Source organism: Notamacropus eugenii, chromosome 6 (assembly GCF_028372415.1).
Source record: "Notamacropus eugenii isolate mMacEug1 chromosome 6, mMacEug1.pri_v2, whole genome shotgun sequence".
NCBI lineage: Eukaryota > Metazoa > Chordata > Mammalia > Diprotodontia > Macropodidae > Notamacropus > Notamacropus eugenii.
This window is the reverse complement of record NC_092877.1, coordinates 297,559,124-297,583,977: the sequence shown is the minus strand read 5'-3', so window position 1 is coordinate 297,583,977 and position 24,854 is coordinate 297,559,124. Positions and strand designations below refer to the sequence as shown.

Genomic DNA, 24,854 nt, shown 5'->3' with positions numbered 1-24,854 from the left:
AGCCTCTTAAGGTCTATCGTTTATTTCTACCGAATACCAAAGTGCTGAAAGGATTTATTGAGAGGTTAATATACGTCAGTATCCTTTTAAAAATGGAGATGGGTTTTCTAAACATGAAAACTAAGCACAGGGACAAACTGCACTCCAAAAGAAAGTGTAAAAATAAAGGTATCCCAGAAAGAGAAGGCAAATTTTAAGGTTCAGAGTTAGGGCAGAAGTAAAGGACATAGAAGGTTTTTACCTCTTATTAACCTTCTGCACCAAGTAAAGGGTTCCATGGAATCATGGAATATGTTGAGACAAAAGGAACTTTAAAAATACTATAATTCATCCGTACTTGCCAAATTTTGTTTCCATGTTATTTGCTCTTTCAATCACAGTGTTTTATAACCTGGGAAGTGTCATACTTTGTATACCAGATTTTGTCTTGGAAGCCATTTTAAAATCTGTAGTAGTACAAATATTTGGAAGTATTTTGGGAAAGCGCTGTAGTTGTCAAATGAATAGCATTCCCCAAACCTGACTCCAGAGAAGATGTGAGAAAGTGTTCTTCTCTCCATTCTTTGCACAGATGGGGGAGTATGAGTATGGAACAACACAGATCTATCAGGTTTGGTTGATGTGCTACTTAGTTTTGCTGATCTATTTTCTCTCATTTTTCTTCATTACAGGAGATTACATGATTCAGTGGGGAGGAGTAGGAGAGGGATGTATTTGGAAGTGAAAGTGATGTAAAGACAAAAGTTACACAACAATGGTGTTATGATGCAAAAATTGACATTTCCATTTTTGTATATAATTTCTTTTTTAAAAGTAAAAAAGTGAGAACAAGTTTTATTTTGATACTATGAATACTTGTCAACCAACCCCTAGACTAACAGCCCATGAGCTTAACTCTTGCAGAATTGCATAGTAGCTTGATTTGAAGGCTGCTTGCCTCTATTCAGCTCTACCCCTGACAGTGAAACCATTTGAAGGCTTTCCCTGCCCCTTTTCTCTGCTACCAACTGGTACAGTTCTGTCAGCTGAGAAGAAACAAGAAAGGAGGGAAGAGCTATGTGGTACTTTAGGTGTGAGCCAGATAGGGCTTAGAACATGTCATTCATTCACTCAGCCATGTCCACCTCTTTGTGACCCCTTGGACCATGATGTCCATGTGGTTTTTTTATAAAAAGGAGGTTAAGTGACTTGGCCAGGGTCACACAGCTAGTAAGTTTTTGAGGTCAGATTTGAGCCCAGGTCTTCCTGACTTAGGCCGGTGCTGTATCCACTGAGCCACCTAGCTGCCTCAAATGGATGGGTAGGGCTTAGAACTAGGACTGCTAAATCAATCAGTCTGTAAGCATTTATTAAACACTTACTGTGTGCCAGGCACTTGCTGAGTAGTGAGAATATAAAGACAAGCCCTACCCTCAAGGAGCTTACATTCTAATAGAAAAGACAATAGTGCACGTATACACGTATGTACAGAATAGATACTAAGTAAATATAAAGTCATTTTGGAAGGGTGTGTCCTAGCAGCTAGGGGAATGAAGAATGACTTAATGAAGAAGGTGAAATCTTGAAGGAAGCTGGGATTCCTACAGATAGAAATGAGGAGGGAATGCATTCTGTACGAAAAGGACAGCTAGTAAGGCACTGAAGAGACAGCGTGTCCTGTATGGGAAGGAGTGAGTAGGCTTCTGGGCTTGGATTGTAGAATAAAGTGTAAAAAGACTGGAATGGTAAGATGAGGCCAGGTCTTAGAAATGTTGAAATAACCAACATAGTGGTTTATATTTGAACTTGGAAGATCATAGGAAGGCCGCCAAAATTTGTTGAGTAGGGTGATGATATAATTAGACCTGAACTCTAGGAAAATCACTGGCTGCTTTATACAGAATGAATTGGAGCTTCAAGAGTATGTAAGACAGGGAGGCTTAAAAAGCCCAGGAGAGAAGTAAAAGAGATCTGAATTAAGGTGGTTGCTATGTGAGTAGAGAAGGCTGGGTAGATTCCAGTGAAGTTGTCGAGAGAGATACAAGTGGGATGAGGGAGAGGTTACCAACCTGGATCCATGAGCAGTGATTCTTCTTGAATTCTTCAATTAAGAACTTTGAGGAACATGTTGATGCTGGAACGATAGGGCACAATGTGGATTGTGTGACTTTGTCTCTGTTAATCTGTAATAAGTGAAGGATTTTAGAAGGTTTCCTTATATTGAGAAGTTTTCTGCCATTGTGCTCACACTGCTCCACAGAAGGCTAGCATTTTAAAACTGCAAGGTACTATATGGATTATATAAATCTTAATTTAGAGCAGGAAGGGACCACAGGGGTCATCATTTAACCTTCTCATTCTACAGATGAAGAATGGAGGACCAGACAACTGTGATTTGCCCAGAGGCACCCTGCTGGTAAGTAGCAATGGGGAGTGGAAATGCATTTCTTCCTCCTCTGTTCTTATCCCCATGGCAGACTGTCCCATCCTGGGGTAAAAGTGGAGTGACTGAAACACGTTGAGGACTTGGTTAGCATTTCCATGCAAGAGCATTGTAGTAGGCACTTCTCTTTGAATCAGACTGAAGTATCAGACTTTTTTTTTAAACATAGCTTGTTTATCATTATATACTTCTTCTCCCCAGGAAAATGTAGACTCTGTGGGGCAGAAAATGTTTTTATTTTTCTCTTCCAGAGTGCAGCATGGTATTTTCTGCATCGCAGGCTCTTTATACCAGAGCCTCTTTATCATTCTTTTTGATTGACTTTTATATAATGAAAGGTTTCAATCACATTGAAGGAGTAATTATTCCATCTGCCTTCATCCAGTAAGCAAGTTGAAATGGTTTTTTTTTTAATATTTATATTATCTCTCCATCTGGTTTGTAAATTATTTGCACATAGGCATTCTATAAATATTTGTTAATAGTTGCAATGGATTTTTTTTTATTTCAAAAGATTGCCTGGTTCCTTAATATTAGTTTAGAGATTAGTAGATAATCAGGGTGAGGGGACTGGAGAAGGACTATAATCATTGTAAATGGAATGGAATGATAATCTAGTTTTATTCCCAGCTGTTAATCAGTGACTCACAGTTTGACCTTGGAGAAATCATTTTTTCTACCTTTGTTATGCTTAATGCAGGCCAGAAAATGAACATTAAATGCTTGCTTAATAGCAGTGAAGTGGAACTAATTAGTATTTGCCATGGACTCTGAGGTTGTTGGATCATACTGTTTGGAAGGAGAAATGATTAACAACAAATTTTAAAGCCACATATTTTGGTGCTTGCCAAAACCTCTTGTGCAGTGCCTTGAGGAAGCTTTGAGACATACTGTGTACAAGTCAAGTGACTTTTCTGACAGTTTGTTGTGCAAGAGGAAACAACAAATGACAGGACAGGAGTGTTTCACTGTTAAGAAATTTTAGTATGCTCTCCTACGACTGTCAATGTATGAAGTCATCATTCATATTACAAAAGAGTTAATCACAGGTTCCACTAAAGTTGCTTCTGAAGTATACTTTTAAATGCAATTTGTTCTTTCTCCTCCCCTCAGTAACCACCTCCATATTAATTAAAGTGATATCCCATAACTTATTTCTTCACACTTAAATAGTCTAATTCTCTTAACTCATTTCTACCTTTGTTGCAATATGGTTGGGTCACTAGTGTAAAGCAAAACAAAGGAAGCTTGTTGATTGAAAAAAAATGTTCACAATTTCTGTAAGCAGAGTTAAGAATGGAGATTAATTCTCCTGGATTTCTGAAGTTCATAATTTAACAACATTTAAGTAAATATTTCTTGTGTATCTTTTTTCCTTTCCTTTAGTGATGGATTATTGAATTTGCCTTTATTTTTGTCTCTCATCACTAAATTGAATAACTATACATAAGACTTCTATTAGAAACTGAGGAATAATAAATCAGTTATCTTTTTAAAGAAATCTTTTATTTGGGGGGATTTGTTTAAATATATTTATAAATCATGAGCTGCAAATTCTGTAGACACATAGACATGGCTTGAATTTGTGCCTCAAACTTAGGGACTCAATTGTGCTTTCAAAAACAGAGAATTTTATATATTGTTTAAAAAGAAAAAGCACTGTGATTCTTGGAATATTGGCCTTTTGCTTGAAATGTTCAAGTAAATGAGAGGTATAAGATTTTTTTTTTTTAACCAGAGGGTTTTTATTGGGTCAAGGGTCAGATTCGCAGTTGGCAAGAGATGGTATTCGATGAGTAATTGGCTGAGAGCTTGGGAAGGTCTGTGAGTTGTTGGAAAGCTAATTCTTGGTGTTGACAGTGGGTGTCCTATCCTCTCCCGCTCACAGCCAATCAGGTAGTTGACTCCATCAGTGACAACTGTACTGGCTCCACCTCTGATTTGCCTAGCTGATCCAAGCTGGAAATGTCAAAAGTGCTGCCTGTGGCTGCTGTTTCTACCCCACCAATTCCACATTTTTGTAGCCTTAGGTTCTCTAAGATCTTGGAGAATTGACTGTCCTTGCTTAACAGGGGCAGTTTGGCATGTACGCCTTCTCAAAGTCCAGTTCCCAAGTTTGAAAGGCAAGTCTGGATGTAACCCAAACACTCATTCCACATGAACTCCCAGCCACGTTCTTAGATTAAACGTTCCACCTCCTTTGACCCCGGCAGAATCTCTTGAACACTCTTTTCATGTTGCCACCCTTTTCCATTGAGATGACCCATGTGTGAGCCTCTTCATTCACCCAGATCAAGAAGTTTTTTCATTGTTGTGCCAGATTCCTCGAGCATTAGGGCCATTTGTGCTGCAAGGGAGACACAGGCATGTCAAATAGGAAGTGGTCATCAATAAGTTGCTGTTGCTCAGCCTCAGTCATCTCACTGAGTCGGTAATATCATCCAGCCAGGTCACCCTGCAGGCCACTCAGTGCATCCACTACAACTCGTTCCACCTCCCATTGCTCAGCCCTTGTATAGGCAGGGGGTAGACTGAGTTCCCTGATGCTTCGGCCAGTCCAGACTCTTGAGGATAATACATACCTCTCATCAAAGTGGCCAGCTCAAATCTTGCTGGCATCCAAGTCTGTGGTATGCTTCATTGTTCAGGAACCATAGCCATGATGTCTTTCTTGGATCATTGCGTCAAAAAGCTCATCAGATACCTCGTAGGTCTCTTCATCTCCAGCTACCATGCCCACGGTCTTGATGAAAGGGTGACCAGAGTTGACCACACCAGTCTGGATACACTGATCTAGTGTCCATCCTGTGGGCATGGTCCTGTGAAAGAGCCGGGCACAACCAGCTAGAGTCAGGTGACTAGCCATGCAGTTGTTATGTTTTCAAAGATCAGGTTACTCTGCACTGGGTGGGTATAGCCTTCTTCGCTCTCCAGAGGCTCATAGTGGGTCAGGGCGGAGCAGATAACCAGCAGCAGATAACCCTGTGCCAGCCACAGCAAGAAGCCCGAGTTCCAGGCAGGCAAAGAATAATTGGGAGAAGGAACTAGCCATGGCGTGGTGGCCAGGTACTCAATGTGGGAGTTAGAGCTGGAGCTGGGTCCCAAAGTGAACTAGAGGCCAAAAGCTAGATCTGTAGCTGGAAGGGGGCAGGCGCTAGGCCAGAACCGATGCTGGAGCAGAGGGCGAAGTTGTTGGAGACCGAGTTGGAGTCAGAGCAGGGGCTGGCCTAAGATTTTTTCTATTGGGACTTTTAACAGATCATAGATTTATATATACCATAGACTTAGGGCTGGAAAGGACCCTAGAGACCTTTTAATCTAATCCTGTCATTTTATGGTGGAGGAAATTGAGGCCTAAATAGTAAAGTCCCAAGGTCATGTAGTCAGTAAACATTTTTGAAAGTGCCTACGATGTGCCAGGCACTGTGCAAAGCACTGGAGATACAAAGAAAGGCAAAAAACTCCCTACTCTCCTGGAGCTTACAGTCAAATGGGGGAGAAAACGTGAAAGCTGTATAAATAAACCAAAGACTGGATAATTTGGAGAGAATCAACAGAACAAAGATACTGGAATTTAGGGGCATTGGAAAGCCTTCTGGTAGAAGGTGATATTTTAGTTGGAACTTGAAGGAAGCTAGGAAGTGGAGATGAGGAGAGATAACCTTCCATACATAGGGAACAGCCAGTGAAAAATACACAACCAGGAGATGGTAGTGTCTTGTTTGAGGAACAGAAAGAGGTCAGTGTCACTGGATTGAGGAGGACATGTAGAGTTGTAAGGTGTGCAAAGACTAGGTCAGGTCTGAAATCTAGGTCCCAGCACTCTGAGTCCTGTGTTCTTGTTACAGTACTAAGATTCTGTCTACTGTCTTCTTGAATTAGCTTCACACTAATTACTATTTGGTCAACCCTAGTCAGAGTACCAAAACTGGTCTTCATTTTTGTACCACCAGAGAATATTTATTCCACTCATGTTGGCTCAAAAAGCATTCAGTAGACACTTATATGTGCCAGGAACTATGTTAAGCAGTGAGGATACAAAGAGAGATAAAAAACAAACAAACAAACAATTCCTTGTCTAACGGGTAATTTCATAAGAACAATGCTAGCAACTGGGGACCAGTGAGAGGAAATGAGGTGAAGCTTCCTCTCAGAGGTAGCACTTGAGCTGGGCTGTGAAAGAAGCCAAGAATTCATTCTAGGAGGCTGTGCTTCACATTCTTTTGAAAACTGAAAGCATAGCTTGGAATAAATGTATAGCTCTCCCAAGGCTAAGACTTTCTACATTTGTTTCAAGCCATGCTTTTACTGCTCAAAACATATTCAGAATCCCTCCTTTATTATTGCCCCCAGGGCAGTTTTGTGAGCCTTACAAGAAGAATATGGACAGCATACTAAAAAGCAGAGATATCACCTTGGCTGACAAAGGTCTATATTATCATCAAAGCTATGGTTTTTCCAGTAGCAATGTATATCTGTGAGAGTTGGATTGTAAAGAAAGCTGAGTGCTACAGAATTAACGTTTTCAAATTATGATGCTAGAGAAGACTTTTGAGAGTCTCTTGCACAGCAAAGAGATCAAATCAGTTAATACTTAAAGAAATTAATTCAGGCTAAATTAATTCAGGTCAAATACTGAGCTGAAGCTTAACTACTTTGATCACAGAATGAGAAGACAGGACTCACTGGAAAAGACCCTGATGTTGAGAAAGATTGAAGGCAAAAGGAAAAAAGAACAGTGGAGGATGAGATGCATAGATGGTGTCATGGAAGCAAAAGCTTGGACAGACTTCAAGAAATAGTGATGGATAGAAGGGCCTGGCATGCTGTGATCCATGGGGTTACAAAGAATCGGACACAACTGAACGGCAGCAACAAGAATCAGCAGTGACTATAATCCAACCTTTTGACTATTAATCAAAACGAGTATTATCCAACTCATTCATCCACCTGTTCACCAAATGGCTTTGGAATGTTTCTTAAAATCAAACTAAAGACATTTTGGAGCAGTGGTACTAAGAAAAGAATAATTGTTATTTGGTTATGAAAGTTCTGGGATGTTTGTTCAAGTGACTATCTGATGTCTATATTTATATCCTGAGTAAAATCATGTCAGTAAAGGAGAACATTATACATGTAAAAAGTGACTACTGTCTTTTTTCAGGTCTGATAGGACATATCAACAAACATGATAAAAGTTACAGAAGTAATGCCAAGAATGGCCTACTTCATTGTTTTTTACCAGTGTTTCTAATTCTAGGCGTATTATAGGATACTTTCTGTAAGGTTCTCTCTAAATACACACTTATAAGACTTTCAGGTCATACATTAAGTCCGGAGACTTTACCATCTTCATTTCTAAAATTCATAGTTGGCTGCTTCTTGCTGAAACCATGATATAGTGTTAAAATCCTGAACATAGGGGATACAAAAACAATATTCCATGTGCCAGTCTTCAAAGAATGAAGAAGCAGTTCTTTCTGACAAGTATGGGAACTCTCTAAAGGCAGAGGTGAAAAAACTCAAATAGAAATGGGGGATGTATGTTGTCTTAGGGTTGAAATGTAGTATTATTTATGGTTTATTGCATTTTATTTTATTTTGTTAAATATTTCCTAGTTACATTTTAATTTAGTCCAAACTTTTGATACCTTCCTTCCAGAGCACCAAACCATGCATTCTGCCTACTGAAGTTTTCATTTAAATGAAATTAGATTCAGTTAATAAAAGCATTATTTAAAATTCTAAACAAAAAATAGCAATCTAGTCTTTTGCGACTGTCTGAATTTTCTAAGTAACAAATTACTTAATCTTGATTATAAGGACTAGTCCAGGTTTCCTGTGTTGTCCATATGCAATGGTTCCACTACCATTGCTTAACTAGAACAGAATGCCTAGAAACGCTAGGAGTTTTGTTTCAGTTGTAGCTATTTGTTGTTATTCTTCCAGTTTCATCCATAAATGTCCTTGGTTTGACTAATTCTCATTCCAGTTTCTTCAAAAACTCATTTTCCCTCTAATTGCTTTTAGATGTTTTGTAAGGTAATGTTCTGACAAGGCATTTGAGGATTTCCTTGTTTCTGGGCTTTTTGTTGTTGTTATTGGTCTCCTTATCTTGGCAACTATTTTGTATCTGTCTAAGTTTTTAAAAAACAGTAATACACTCAGTATCTTTGTTTTTGTTCATTAAAAATTTTTCTATCAACAGTTTTTTAAAAATATATTGGGATAGAACGATTTTTGCAAAAACCATCTCTTTATTTATCCTATCTTCTCATTTGGTATTGATTTGGATCTTTCCTCTAATGGACTAAAGATCTAAGTACATAGAGCACTGATTTAGAAATGACCATCTATCTCATCAGTAGCTTATTTCCTGTCAAGATTTAGTCAATTTTATTTTTTTGGTAGTGATGTTTAGTATCTACTGCAGAATATCTTCTGACTCAACTTCTCACTTACATACAAGTGAGAGGTTACACAGCATTCTAAAAGTCTTTGGCCTACTATTTCTTTATCCTGAACCATATTTTGTAGCATATTTCTTTTTTGGCCATTCTTCCCTTGCCTACGTTCACACATAGCAAGAATCAAGCTAAATGTTGACATGTTTGTGAATTTCTTTAACCTTTTATCCTCTATAACAAAATGCAAGGTATTAAAGTTAATGACACTTAGAAGTCATGAAAAAAACTAAGGGTGAGAGAGTGTAAAGTTATAAATGCATATATTACCCAAACATCCCCTTCAGAAATAGAACTATTATAATGAGAGATGCCCTGCACGTTTGTGAATTATGGCTCAAGTTGAATTGAATAAATCCAAGCAAGCCTTGGAATGGTGACATCTTTGCTATGAATAAAATGCAATTTCTCGGCAAAGGAAAATTTGTAATACAATCCGATGAATGATGCAAAGAGCTTTTTTTCCCTGAGGTAAAGAAAATAGCATTAGTGCAGTGTGGTGGTGCATTCTTGTTGCTGCTGCTGGGAGGTTGAGTTTGGGAGTTGTGAGCTTCTGTCTGGCTAAAGCCTTAAGCTCTGAGTCTGGCAGGAATATGGTAAGACCCAGGGAAAATAGGACCCTGGCTGATTAAGCAGGAATGAGGTGTCCCCTGAGTGAAAAAACAGCTGGTCAAAGTCTTCTGTTTTGATGAGTTTGGGATCAGATCAGTGAGTGGCCCCTGTACTTTCAGCCAGAGTGATGGACAGACTCAGTCTTAAAGGGAAAAAAAGATATTTATGTGCTTCTCAAAATAATCTTTGATGGTACTGTAGAAATGCTGACATGACTCACAACATGGCTCTCACAGATAAGCTGTATCTCTCAAAAACATATCTAATACAACTTAAAAACAGTTTTAATTAGTGCTGTTTTTAGTCAAACATCATCAAAATTTCATAAATTGTACAACTTCACGTGAAACCTGGGCTTTTTCCAAAAGTTTTTGTTTACCTCCCATTATTACAGTCTTAACACTAAGTTTTTAAAAATTCGTGGGCTTTGCCATCTGAGATAAGGGTCATGTAATAAAAAAAAATGCTCTTTCCTGTTCGGCCTTGAGGCCGAAGGGCTACCCGAGTCTTACCTTACCTGTCGCAGGTCTTCAGCGGCCAAACCGGATAAACATATTGAGAGAAGAGACTTTCCAGAGTCGAACAAGGGCTAGGCTTTATTCAGGGTTGTGCAGGGTGAATTCTTCCTCAGGAGAGAGGAATCCTCCTCCTCCCAAGGAGGCAAAGATCGTACAGCAAGAGAATGGGAGTGGGAGAGGGGAGGGACCTTCTGCCCTCTAAGGGCCCCACAGCGCAAAGAGTGCCTTCAGGTTCTCCTGACCCTACTTAAGCTCTCCCACCGCATAGTTTGCACCTGAATACCGGCGTGCTCTCAGCCTTTAGCTAGTCAACAACAGGTGTGCTCAGACCCCGGGGCCAATCTCAAGGGTGGGATGCTCTCCCCAGCACGTATCCCACAGAGAAGAGGCGGAGATGCATGAGATAGCCCGTATCTCACACCTCAGTTCCCAGCTATTCCCTGGGGGGCCTCATGAGAACTCTAAGGTTTAGAAGTCCTCACCTTTACCTGCCCAAGACTGTCCACGTGAAACTGAGCTTACACCCCCAACACTTTCCCTGTCACTTTCACTCTAATAGGTTGGTGGTTTCATCATTGTGAGTATTTCCTTTAACATATACACTAGCTACAGAGAATCTCCTCAGCATAGCATTGTAAGGACATCGGTGGAACATGCCCCACTGGTTTCAGGCTGTCGCATTGGTTTATTCCATACTCTAGGTCTGTGATTTCAGTCATACTTTCTGATAACATTCTTTGCATCTTGTCTCCAGCATAATTCCTTGTTTCTAATGTGATAGACAACCTATAAATGATTTTAATGTGATTTGTAACAATTAATTCTTTCTAAACATTAAATAAGGCATACATTAGTACAAATATGATATTATAATCTGTCTCTGCTTTATATCTGCACAAAATACCCATGAGTAGCTATATAGTCCACACTAGATATAGCAAAGATGGTAGAAAAAGTGCTCCTGGTAAATTACTTATCTTTTAGAACCACATTGCTTAAAGTTGATAGGCTATTTACTTGTAGATCAAATAATTTTTATAATTCCTACTTTAAAAATACTCCTACTTTATGGATTTAAATGCAAAATTAAAAAAAACTAAAAATTTAGGGCCAGATGAAGCCTATCAGAAGTTTGCTTACATTATGTTGTATTAAGGGAAGTAAAGCAATAGTCATAGGAATTTCCAGCCTCTGATTTTTGAACTATTGCTATTTTTAGAATTTGTTTTTCTCCTTGCCACAGGGGAAAAAATGGTTCTTGCATTATTATCTTAGTAGCATTCAACCCACAAATAAAACTCTAAACCTTAAATTATATAACAATAATATGTAAATTTTCCAACTTACATTTATGAAGTATTTTGTTTCTTAACTTATCCATGATTGTTCTTTTTGATTTGACTTCACATCTAATTTTTGCATATTAGCATTACAATAAAATGTTTGCTGATGTTATAAAGAATTATTTTGTCCAATTCTAAAAAGATATCACAATTATGTTTCAGTACTCCCAGAAATCTGTTGCTTTAAATTATAAAGACTTTAAGAATTTTTTTGCCCCACTGAGAGAAATCAGAACTCTTTGGAAAATATTAATGTATTTTTTTTAATCTTCGTAAGGATCAATCTTTGCTCAACTCCTCTTTCCTTATCCTTTGTATACTGACAAAGGTCTGAGTTTATAAGGCCAAAAAACCTTTTCTTTTAACATTGCATCTATTTTGTTAGTGATACTGTTTTAGAATATATGTTTGAGGCAGGCTGGGTCAGGGAGGCCTCTCAGGGCAGAGATTTCCCTTGTACAGTTTAGTGCACACACTCAGTTAAAAATATTACCTAATGAATATTTGAGTTCTGCTCTCTGCTCATAATCTAATTTCTTGTTTCTTCCAGTTTATTAGATTTTGAAATAATAGTTTTTAAATTATGGTAATGCACCAGGCATAATAGAATGAAAACCAAGGAGAAACAATCCACACCTCTTCTTAGTAGTTTGTGTTCAGAGATTCTACTTGTAATGAAGAGCTTATTGTCTCTTAAAATAAGTTTCAAGTAAAGTCTTTGAGCCAAGTTGTCCCCTTTCTCCTGAGAAATCAGTTAAGGACTATCACATGAATTTGATACTGTAGTTTTTGCCTTTGTGACTGATACTGGAGTAGTTTGTCTATGTTAGCTCTTATTTCCTTCTGCTACCAACCATGTGACTTGGTTTCCACTGCCAAAGAATAGTTTTTTTATTTCCCTGTTATTCCAAGCTAATATCAACCCTGTGATGAAATGAGTAGAAAAACCACTTGGACAGAGATGGGAAGGAGAAGCAGTACAACTAAAATTCTCAAATGATTTAAGTTGGAAATATATAGTTTAATGATACTTCATATTTTTATCACATCTTTTATTATTCATGCTTTGCAATATCCCTTTGAGAAAATGCAGTGAACTCTAATCACAAGTATTTTTTTTAAAATTTGAACTATTTATGAGTTCTTTAATTTATCATATTTTATGCAAGGATTTGGGGTCTTTTAATAAATTATTTGGAGTTGTTTGCATTCATGGAATTTACATGACAAATTTCAGTGAATGCTAATTCAATTCTTAGGAGCCTGATTGGAAATTTCTTGTGAAGTTTGTAACCAGTGTAATAGAGAAAAATTATTGATAAAGAGTATAGACACTTTGGGGCCACATTTTAAAACTATAACATCCTTAACCTTGAATTCTGCCTCATTTTCTCCTCTTCTGCCACTGAACCAAATGATGTAAATATCAGGAAATCAAAATGCAAAACAGTGAAAAACATTTGTCTATATTGAGTACACATGTGCTAGTTAATTTCACTTAGACACTTTCCTGTGGTGATATCTGAAGCACTATGGCTATTTTAAAAACCATTCTAACATTATAAGAATTGCCCAGAAAAGACCTTTTAAGCCATCTAATTCAACGACCTCATTTGTGATGGGGGATAGAGAGGTAATTAAAATGTAAATTCCTTCTGGACTTTTCTTAGTAGTTCCTTAATAAAAGTTGTTAGGTTTTATCTGTAAATAAACCACATTGAGTTATATTCTACAAATCCAGAGGCATGTACCTATTTTCAGCCTCCCACTATTTGTTCCAAAATTATTACTGTGTTTAATCTGATTATCATATACCTAAGAATATTCATCAATGCTATTTCCTTTTTGATGATGAGAAAGTGATAGCTGCTTAGGGTGATAGCCCTTATGCTTTGTTAATGTGTTGACAAGACACTTTCCAAAACTGTTTTGGTGTTCATTTTGCAGTTCCAAAAATATTTGTTAAAACTAATAGCTTTAAACATATTCTTACCATTGAGCTTTTATTTCAGTATGTTTCAGTAAGAATCTGAAATATATTTGACAACTTTTTCCTTGAAGGCTTTATGCTTGATACGTCTTGCCTGGAGGAGGCTTAGGTATCTAGCTAAGTATTGACTTTGCTCTTTGTTTGGGTTTGCCCTCCTGATTCAAGGTCAAAGCCTTCCTATTTTCCTGTTACTCTCTAGGGTATGCCTGTCCTTTTAGTCACCCAGGGTCATTTTCTGTCCTTACTCTTTGCCTATTTCTTCAGTGATAGAATGGGGATAATAAGGACTCTTACCTTCCTGAATTGTAATGAGAATCAAATGAGATAGTACTGGTAAAGCACTTAGCACAGAGCCAGCCTATGAAGATGCTTAATAAATGCTTGTTTCTTCCATTCCTTTGATCCATTCCTTCCTTCCTTCCCTCCCCCTACTTCCAATAATCTTTTAGATTACATTCTTGTCTGATGCCTGCCTGATTGATCTACTCTCTCATAAGCTGGGGCTTTTGTTTTGTGTGGAACCTGGGAGCTTTTAGTGGAAGAACACCCTTCTCAATGTAAATCTGCAACTGCTTTGCCTTTGACTTTCTTAGAGTTGCTTGTAGTGTAGGCATCACTGCGAGTCTAAGTGACTTGCCTAGGACAACTATCTGCGTGTAGCAGAAATGAGATTGAATCCTCCAGGTCTTCTAAACTCTAAAGCTGACTCTATCCACTTCACCACTGTGCCTCTGACTCTTCAGAATATTCATATACTGTAGAGGCATTAATGAGAATTAATGGGCGCGCCGGAAGATGGTAATAATCTTAACAAATGCTAACCTTTCTTCCCTAGCTTAAAGTGTGCAGTTATTAGCAGTACAGTAGCTGGCTTGTGAATAATGTGCCTTCAGTATGGTATATTTATGTCTTTAAAGCAAAATCTCTTTTATCTAAGGAATGTTCCATTAGAGGGCCTACTGGCACCAAATGACTCTCTTACCATCCCTGCCCACTCCCCAAAGCTTTTCTTACCCGTTCTTCCCCTCTACTGTTAAGAGGGTCTGCTACTTACCCCTCCCATTGCCTGCTGTTCCCCATCTGCTTCTCTTGTTAATGTGATCCTTGTCCAATATGAGTGCTATAAAGCAATCTCTTCTTCCATTTTTTCTTCCTTGCTTTTCCTGGTTTCCTACCAATCCTTCCTCTGTCTCCTTATTCTAGTCTCTGATTAAGCACTTACATTCAAGATAAGACCTAAAAAAGAAGTTGCTTTTTGTTTTTGCTAATAATAATTCACATTTATAAAGAGCTCTAAGTTTTACAAAACTTTTTTCACAGCAAACCTATGATTTAAGTAATATAAGTATTCTTCTCATTTTACAGATGAGGAAAGTGAGACTTTGAGAAGTTAACTGGCTTGACCATGATCACATCAATAAATAGTCTCAAGTTATCCTGTCTTTTCTTACAAGCATTGCAACATTTTCTTTGACTTTTCCTCGCAAATGTACCATCCTTCAGGTGCATTCTATGTTAAATGATGTTTGTGGACTAATCCGGCAACCTAACTTCTTTGTGTATATCACATTATTCCTGTGGGAAAATATATTCTTTGTATCAGACAACTGACTGAAGTGTGAAAGTTAGAGATTGACTATGTATAATAAATCAATGTACGTCCAACTCACTGAAAGTATTTCCTTTTTCACAAAGAAATAAAGTCTCTGTGCTTGTATATATCTTAGGTTAGTTTTGAGTGTCACTTTTTAAAGTGAAGTTAACATCTACCATTAGCATCTCTTTCAAACTCATTTTAGATAGCAGGGACCAAACTTGTCAAGGAAAATTATCTTTTAAACTAAGTACAAAACCTGTTGGATCTGTGAAAGTGAATGAGGATCCAAAATAGCAGTTTCCGCCAGAGGAAGATTGTGTTCAAATCAATTCAATCTAGTAAACATTTATTGAGCCCCTGACTGTGACCCCATTTGGGGTTTTCTTAGCAAAGATACTGGAGTGGTTTGCATTTCCTTCTCCAGCTCATTTTACAGATGAAAAACTGAGGCAGACAGGGTTGAGTGACTTGCCCAGGGTCACACAGTTAGTACATGTTTGAGGTCAGATTTGGATTCAGGAAGAGGAGTCTTCCTAACTCCAGGCCTGGCTTCTATCCACTGTACCACCTAACTGCCTCATGCATTACTTTGTAATGGAAACAATAATAAACAAAGGAACTTGCACTCTACCTAGTGCCCCAGGATCTTCCTTATAATCACACTCAGCTGACTCAGTGAATAAAATGCTTGACCTGGAGTCTGGAAGACTATTTGAGTTCAAATCCAGCCTCTTTGTGATCCTGGACCTCTGTCTGCCTCAGTTTTCTGATCTGTAAAATGAAGATAATAACAGTATGCACTTCCCAGAGTTGTTGTGGGGGTCAAATGAAACAATATTGATAAAGTGCTTTACAATCCTTAGATGTTAGCTTTTATTAATGCCAGTTACAATCAAATCCATTCATGACCATAGCTGCGTTTTTGTTGTGATGTTATATACTTTGATGACAGTATCAGAGGATAGAGGAAAGGGAAAAAATAAGAGATGTTTCAGAGTGAAATGTTCACTTGTGTTTATTTAACTCATATTATTATTGGTGATATTAAAGTTCTACTAAACTGAAGGCTCTGCTACTCTCTCACCCCAGAGTGGGTTCTTCTAAGCTATGCCAGAAGAACAAGGAGAAACCAGGGCAGCTCCTACCATAGCCTTGCCTGCCCACACAGTGCCTCTGCAATGGGAGAAGGATGAGCCCTGGGCAGAAATTTGTATTTGAGAAAGCACTGAAAAGTCATGGCAGGGCTCTGAAGAGTGAAGTGGTGGTAGAACTGGTTTAAATATAACTGCTATTAAGTGATTACTTTTGGAATTGAACCACCTAGAGCCTGGTTATATTGCAGTAAGTTTGCCTGGTATATTCCTATGGTGTATAGCCTACAGCTAAACCCCTCAAGGAAGGGAAAGGAGCCCTGCAACCCAGGAGTGCTTTACCAAAAGCTTTAGCTCACACTTTCGTCTGCAACAGCAACTCATTGAGCGCTACAGTGAAGCTGCCCTGGGCTTCACCCTCCCTTTTGAAATAGCTCCTGCCAAGATTAGATGTTTGAGGGAAGTGGCCGGAGAGTTTTTTTATTGTTTTAGGCTTCTGGACAGTCCAACAACCTAGGGACTCGAATGCTTGGACCCTATCTTTAGGTCCCCATGGTGACAGAGTGAGCCTTTAATTCCATGGCTGGGCTAAAATTGTTAATGTGATTAGCTCTGCTATTTCCTGCTAGCAGTATTCATTTCAATGTCATGCCATGGTGGTTTGACTTAAGTCTTACTCTGAATAAAGAAATCACTGGCCCTCCTCATTTTATTTTCTCCTAACTGCTGTTGAATTCCAGTTGCCTCCCCAAACCCCACAAGCTTGGTTGACTGTTTGAAATGACAAGTAGCAAAGTGCTCACTTGAAAGAATGAGTAACTCAAGTCTAGCCCAGAAAACAGAAGATAGCTCTTTCAATGAGCACTCTGATTTGAAGACTACCAGTTGGAAAGGGTTTATCTTGAGTACTTATCTCCTGAGGTTTATTATCATAAGGCTCAAATGACATGATAAATATAAAGAGCTTTGTAAATCTTAAGGCACTATCTAAAGTGAGTTGTCAGTCATTTTGGTGTTGTGACTAGGGTGCTGGACTTGAAGACGAGAAGATAGAGACACCCCTAAGGTCTTGTCATCCCTCAAGAGGTTGTAGGACTGCAATGCTTTCACCCTCCTCTCTGCTTCACTTTCCTCCTTTGTAAAATGGGCAGGTTGGACTTAGAAGCCTCCAAGGTTTTTTCTTGATCTAAATCTGTGATCTTGTGTTGAGCATATACATTGTCAGCAAGTATTTGTTAAAGGCCTACTATAAGCCTACTAACTAGTATGGTAGCATTGAAGGAAATGGTGATTTAAGATATCTCTAGGGTACAGTAGTGTGTCTATCCATGACTGTCTAAAAGATAGTCTTTTGGGCCTGTGATTAAAGCAGGGGACAGACTACAGAGGCCCACAAATTTCAGGCAAAAAAAAATTTATTTCCCCTGAAACTTTCTAATTTTGTGGGCTTAACAACCATCTTAAAAGAACTTTTTATTTTCTTCTCAGGTGTTTGGGTTTCCATTGAGGAGCACAAATCCATTTTCTAGATTATATGATAGGTAGGCATTATCCTGCATTTAACTCTCATTTTTCACTATTAGGTCAGATTAACTCTAGAGTTTGCCACAACTCAGAAGACTAAATTTGACAGGAGAAGAGTTGGGAGAGAATATTTTATTGTGAATTAGGAAATTTGAGCGAGTCCTAGCTTTACTGAGAGGCTGATTGTAACAAGACAAATCACTTGTTCTCTCTGTACCTCCTTTTACTCATCTATAAAGTGTGGGAGATAACCTCCAATTCCCCTTTCAGTTATAAAATTTTCTGGTTGTCTTAGAATATAAATAGCATAAGGTGTGGTGTCCAACCACACTCTAATGTAAAGGCCTTCTTATATAAAGATGGTACTGCAGGTCTGCTTCCTGCCTCCACCCTATGATAGGCCATTTAAATTGGTTCATGCCCACAGGCATCCTCAGATTTATTTGTAACCAAAGGCCCCACCCCTCAGCCAGACTACCTGGTTAACTGGTATGTATGGGGATTCTTGCCTGTATTAGAACTGTGCTTGAGTTAACCCTTTCCAAAGCATACCTCTGAGATGTTTTGATTTACCTGTATTTTCTTACCTCATCTATTTTTGCTAGCATTTTTTACTTGAAAGGAAAAATCATAGAATTATAGGTTTAGAGCTGGAAGGAACCTTGGAAGTCATCTAGTCTTCGTCTTAAAGAAGAGAAGGCTGAGGCGGAGCCAAGATGGCGGAGTAGAAAGACGCACATACACATAGCTCCGAACCCACAACCCATAGAACATCTGTAAAAAGGAACTCACGGCGAATTCTGGACCAATAGAGGCCACAGAACAGTGGAGCGAAGGAGATTTCTGTTCCAGAGGGACCTGCAAACTTCTTGCAAAAGGTTCTTCGTGCTGCGGACTGGGCACCGGGACTGGGAGCAAAGCACAGCCCTGCCGCGCCTGCAGCACTGAGACGAGCAGATCTGAGCGGGCTTCAGGGATGGGATCTCCAGCGGCCACGTGGGTCCCTCCACCCACAGGTGACGGGGTCGGTGAGAGGGTCTCTTTGGCGGGTCGAGAGGGGAGTGGGGTGCCCCCATAACTCAGGCCCCCTCAGGAGGCAGCAGCAGACCAGGGCTCCCCAAGCAGGCAGGAGCCTGGATCCATTGTTGAAAGTCTCTGCATAAACCCCCTGAGGGAACTGAGCCCAAGAGGGGGCCCTGCCCCTACCTGAGCACCTGAACTTAATCTCACACTGAATAGCAGCCCTGCCCCCGCGGAAGCCCTGAGGCTGGGAAGCAGCATTTGAATCTCAGACCCCAAGCGCTGGCTGGGAAGATCAGGAGACGAGGTGGGTGTGAGGAGAATATTCAGAGGTCAAGTCACTGGCTGGGAAAATGCCCAGAAAAGGGAAAAGAAATAAGACTATAGAAGGTTATTTTCTTGGTGAACAGGCATTTCCTCCCTTCCTTTCTGATGAGGAAGAACAATGCTTACCATCAGGCAAAGACACAGAAGTCAAGGCTTCTGTATCCCAGCCCACTCAATGGGCTCAGGCCATGGAAGAGCTCAAAAAGAATTTTGAAAATCAAGTTAGAGAGGTGGAGGAAAAGCTGGGAAGAGAAATGAGAGACATGCAGTCAAAGCATGAACAGCAGGTCAGCACCCTGCTAAAGGAGACCCAAAAAAATGCTGAAGAAAATAACACCTTGAAAAATAGGCTAACTCAATTGGCAAAAGAGGTTCAAAAAGCCAATGAGGAGAAGAATGCTTTCAAAAGCAGAATTAGCCAAATGGAAAAGGAGATTCAAAAGCTCACTGAAGAAAATAGTTCTTTAAAAATTAGAATGGAACAGATGGAGGCTAATGACTTTATGAGAAACCAAGACATGACAAAACAAAACCAAAAGAATGAGAAAATGGAAGACAATGTGAAATATCTCATTGGAAAAACAACTGACCTGGCAAATAGATCCAGGAGAGACAATTTAAAAATTATGGGACTACCTGAAAGCCATGATCAAAAAAAGAGCCTAGACATCATCTTTCATGAAATTATCAAGGAAAACTGCCCTGAGATTCTAGAACCAGAGGGCAAAATAAATATTCAAGGAATCCACAGAACACCGCCTGAAAGAGATCCAAAAAGAGAAACTCCTAGGAACATTGTGGCCAAATTCCAGAGTTCCCAGGTCAAGGAGAAAATATTGCAAGCAGCTAGAAAGAAACAATTCAAGTATTGTGGAAATACAATCAGAATAACACAAGATCTAGCAGCTTCTACATTAAGGGATCGAAGGGCATGGAATAGGATATTCCAGAGGTCAAAGGAACTAGGACTAAAACCAAGAATCACCTACCCAGCAAAACTGAGTATAATACTTCAGGGGAAAAATTGGTCTTTCAATGAAATAGTGGACTTTCAAGCATTCTTGATGAAAAGACCAGAGCTGAAAAGAAAATTTGACTTTCAAACACAAGAATGAAGAGAAGCATGAAAAGGTGAACAGCAAAGAGAAGTCATAAGGGACTTACTAAAGTTGAACTGTTTACATTCCTACATGGAAAGACAATATTTGTAACTCTTGAAACTTTTCAGTATCTGGGTACTGGGTGGGATTACACACACGCACACACATGCACATGCACACGCACACACACGTAAAGACAGAGTGCACAGAGTGAGTTGAAGAGGATGGGATCATATCTTAAAAAAATAAAATCAAGCAGTGGGAGAGAAATATATTGGGAGGAGAAAAGGAGAAATGGAATGGGGCAAATTATCTCTCATAAAAGAGGCAAACAAAAGACTTATTAGTGGAGGGATAAAGAGGGGAGGTGAGAGAAAAACATGAAGTTTACTCTCATCACATTCCACTAAAGGAAAGAATAAAATGCACACTCATTTTGGTATGAAAACCTATCTTACAATACAGGAAAGTGGAGGATAAGGGGATAAGCAGGGTGGGGGGGATGATGAAGGGAGGGCATGGGGAGGAGGCAGCAATTTGAGGTCGACACTCATGGGGAGGGACAGGATCAAAAGAGAATAGAAGTAATGGGGACAGGATAGGATGGAGGGAAATATAGTTAGTCTTATACAACACAACTATTAGGGAAGTCATTTGCAAAACTACACAGATTTGGCCTATATTGAATTGCTTGCCTTCGAAAGGGAAGGAGTGGGGAGGGAGGGAGGTAAAGAAGTTGGAACTCATAAAGTGTTAGGACAACTGTCGAGTAATGTTTTTGCCACTAGGAAATAAGAAATACAGGTAAAGGGGTATAGAAAGTTATCTGGCCCTACAGGACAAAAGAGAAGATGGAGACAAGGGCAGAGAGGGATGATAGAAGAGAGAGCAGATTGGTTATAGGGGCAATTAGAATGCTTGGTGTTTGGCGGGGGGAAGGGGATAAAAGGGGAGAAAACTTGGAACCCAAAATTTTGTTAAAATGAATGTCAAATAAATAAATGAATGAATGAATGAATGAATGAATGAATGAAAAGATGAAGAGAAGGCTGAGATCCAGGAAAAAGAGATTTGCCAAGGGAACAGACAGGACTCAGTAGTAGAACAAGAAATGAAACCCAGGCCTTTGGAGTTCAGACTTGGTGCCTTTTCCATTGTACTGCCATGGCAGTAACCAGAGTAGACAGTAGCTAGAAATGACAAGTGGGAAAAGCCCTCTGTGGCAAGTTCTGATGTCTTAAAAAATCACAGGTGTATCAAGGGTTGCAGGTCATTGGGAAATCATGCTCTTTTATTCATTTGCCAGAGAAACAGCAGAACATTGATTGAGACAAAATAAAAGGACACAGAGCTGGAATACATTAAAATTAAGGACTTTATTCTATATAGACGTTAAATTACCTATACATATGCTACTACAATTTAATACTTTTATAGATGCTTCCTGGGCTAATGGTTTGGCTAATTCTGAGAGAGGAGCTAAGTCAGTCATTTTGGCAGCTTCTTTGATTGCCTGAAAGTGAAGAAAATTGGTAATGGCTACCCACCGTTACAAGTATTTGTGCTGTGCTTTTTGGGGATAATTTCTTACAGCAGATTTTTTTCCACAATTTATTCTTGTCTGCTAAGAAGCAACCTGCCATAGTGGATAAAGGAGATAGGAAGACCTGGATTTAAATCCTGCATTTTCCACTTAGTAACCATGGGCCAGTCACTTGGCCTCTTAAATCTTTATGCAGCTCTTTAAGACTGCAAGGTAGGATGCTTGCCAATTGAGTTTTCATTGGTGAAGGCAGTATATTGTTGTTTTACAGTCATGTCTGACTTTCTGTGATCCCATTTGAGATTTTCTTGGCAAAAAATACTACAGTGGTTTGCCATTTTCTTCTCCAGCTCATTTTACAGATGAGGAAACTGAGACAAACCATGTTAAGTGACTTGGCCAGAGTCACACAGCTAATGAGTATCTGAGGCAGACTTGAACCATGTAAGATGAGTCTTCCTGACTTCAGGCCCAATAGTCTATCCACTGCTCCATCTACTTGCTCTTGGCCACCTAGCAGACCTAGGTAATACATTGATTCTATTTCAGGAGTTCTGTAACTGAAGAAATCACACATCCAGACCAAAAAAAAAAAAAAACCAAACCAAAAAACTTCTGGCTAATTGCAGCATTTCTTTCCTGTCCAGTGTAACAGAGTAGACTTTAATGTACTAAATTAATTAATTTGTTTTTCATACACACAGAAATTATTATCAATTTGTCATAACTAATTGCTTTGGTACTCTAATATGTCCATGGATTCATCCATGTGAGTATTCCAACAATGCACATGACATGACTTACTATTCATAACTTATCCTTTGCAATTTAGGGACTATGTTCTTCCTTAAGTTTTCTATTGAGAACCTTCCTTTAGTTCTTTTGACCTTATGAGGATACTAATGGATCACTTGGGCATCACTCATCTGTCATTAATACAAAGTGACCAGCCCACCTTAATCATACATTTCTTTGATGACATCGTTTACACTGCTTCTCTTTTGTAATTTCTTGTTTGTAACATGTTGCTGCCTGCTCAAGCCCACCCCCTACTACCTTCCTTGGCTTCCTTTAATTCCAAACTAAATTCTCATCTTTTACAGGAAACCTTTCCCAATCTCTTTTAATTCTGTGCTTTCACTTTTAAAATTATTTTCTATTCATCCTGTATGTGGCTTGTTTTGTATAGCTTTGTTAGTATGTTGTCTACCAATTAGATCATAAGCCCTTTGAAGATATGACCTATCTTTTGCCTCTTTGTGACCCCTATGGCTTAGCACAGTGCATGGCACATATTAGGTGCTTAATAAATGTTTATTGATTGATTAGTTAGTTCTGTGATTTAGGACTATGTTGTTAGAATCCATATATAGGCCAAACCAAAGGCTGCCCTGTTCTTGATGATGAAAATAGTTTGTTACAAAAATCTTTGCAAACTTTTCCATCTGTTTTGTTGTCTTTCCCATTTTATCCTTAAATATCCTTGGATTGAGTTGAGTCTCTCACCAAACTTTTTTTAAACTGAGTTTTCCCTCAGGCTTTAAGCTATTTTATGAAATGATACTTCTTATAATTTTCCAGAGTCGTCCTCCATATAGTTTTGTGAGTTTACATTCTAAGTCCTTTTGAGTATATCCAAAGTATTACCCAGTGAAAATGTTGGCTTACTATATCTTCTTAATGGGAAGTACAGGACTTGGAAACTCCAAATAAACATGAAGTTTGAATACGGTTTCATGTACTTATGATGCTGTTGGACTCAACCAAGAGTCTGTGGGAAGCAGATTGGTGAGGTAGAAAGATGGCTGGATTTGCAATAAGAAAATCAAGGCTCAACTCCCAGTTCTGCTTCTTTTTACTTAGGTGACATTGGTCAAGTCACTTCCCCTCTGTGGGCCTCAGTTTTCTCATCTGTAAAATAAGGATTAGATTAGGTGACCTTTAAGGTCCATTTTGTATGTGGACTGCTCTTTTTCTGTCAATTAAATAGTAAAGACTGAAAGAAGATGAATATTTTTATCGTTGAAAAATGAGTTCTGTGATGGAAATCTTACAGCTTTTAAAAAAAGCCCTTTTTTCCTAATTATGGACTATCTGAAATTTTTCCTATGCTTTTATATAAATATCTGAATTTTTAAAATAAGGATTTCTAGAAATATGTTTCTAAGTTTTATTTTGAGGCTTTCATATCCCTTCTTTGCTTTCACTTCTAAGTCTCTTTGCTCTCCCTCCCACCTTCTGAAGTCAATCAGGAACAATGTAAAGAATACCAGTCTTGGAATGAGGAGATCTAAGCTTTAGGTATGTGATCTTGAATGATTCACTTCAACTCTCTGAGTTTGTTTCCTCATTGATAAGGTGAAAGAATAATATTTACACTATCTATCTCACAAGGTATTTATTAGGGAGTGAGTTTTTAGCAGAGGGTGAATGATTTTTTTTTTTTTTTAGCAGGGATGTTTTGGAGAAGACTCATGTTCTCCCAGTGGAAGTTAACCTAAATAACCTCCAACTGAAATTCTTTCAATGGACATTCTATGATCTTACTGTAAAACAGATTTTGAGTTGGAAGGGACTTCTGTGATTATCTGGTTTCTTTCATTTTCGAAATACAGAACTGGAGTCCAAAAAGGCAAATGACTTGCCCCAAATCACACAGGTAGTAATTGGAAGAGCCAGAATCTCAGGCCTGCTTCCCTAGTTCTAAATCCTGTCAGCCATTTGAAACTAAGAAAGCACTTGCCCAGTGGAAGTGATGCAGATGGTGGTTAGGCTCTTGAGCTAGCATTCAAAAACCTTTTTAATCCCATTGTAATCTCTTTGAGGGCAAGAACCATGTCCGACTCGTACCTCATATTGGTCTGATCAGCCACAGTCAGACATGTTGTGCATTGACTCTGACGTAGTGATGTCATTTTGGCCCTCTTTGAGTATGAAGGACAGACAACCTCCTTCAGTGCTTATACAGTCTTACACATAGTGGATTCTTAATAAATGTTGTTTGAATGAATGAAAACTTGTTTCAGGCTCATTTAATCCACCTATGAATTTGGAAAGTATAAGCAAAAATAAAGGTTGTAAAGCTGGAATTTTAATCAATTAAGGTTTTTTTCATTTAATTGCTGTTTTCCTTGGCAACAAATAAATTAGAATTCACACATCTGTGGGCTTCATTATGAATGGCAATTGCATAATGCAGGATTTTTAAAAATTCTTTTGCATATAATAGGCACACACATATTTTAGATTGATTGCTACTAGAAATCACCTGAGCCCTTTAAAAACTAATTTAGAAAATATAGG

At 38.7% G+C, this 24,854-nt stretch overlaps 1 protein-coding gene and 1 pseudogene across 2 annotated transcripts in view; one reads left to right on the top strand and one right to left on the bottom strand.

Moving 5' to 3' along the window:
* TRAK2 (trafficking kinesin protein 2) overlaps positions 1-24,854 on the top strand; it is an 80,993-nt gene that overhangs the window by 2,692 nt on the left and 53,447 nt on the right. Inside the window, exon 2 of one of the 2 annotated variants that reach the window (XM_072617261.1) lies at positions 2,345-2,395. The exons of the other annotated variant lie outside the window; for it this stretch is intronic. The gene's annotated coding sequence lies outside the window, so the exon portion shown is untranslated. The remainder of the gene's footprint in view (positions 1-2,344; positions 2,396-24,854) is intronic. 2 annotated transcript variants of the gene reach the window in all.
* Positions 3,912-5,474, bottom strand: LOC140509603 (creatine kinase U-type, mitochondrial pseudogene; annotated as a pseudogene).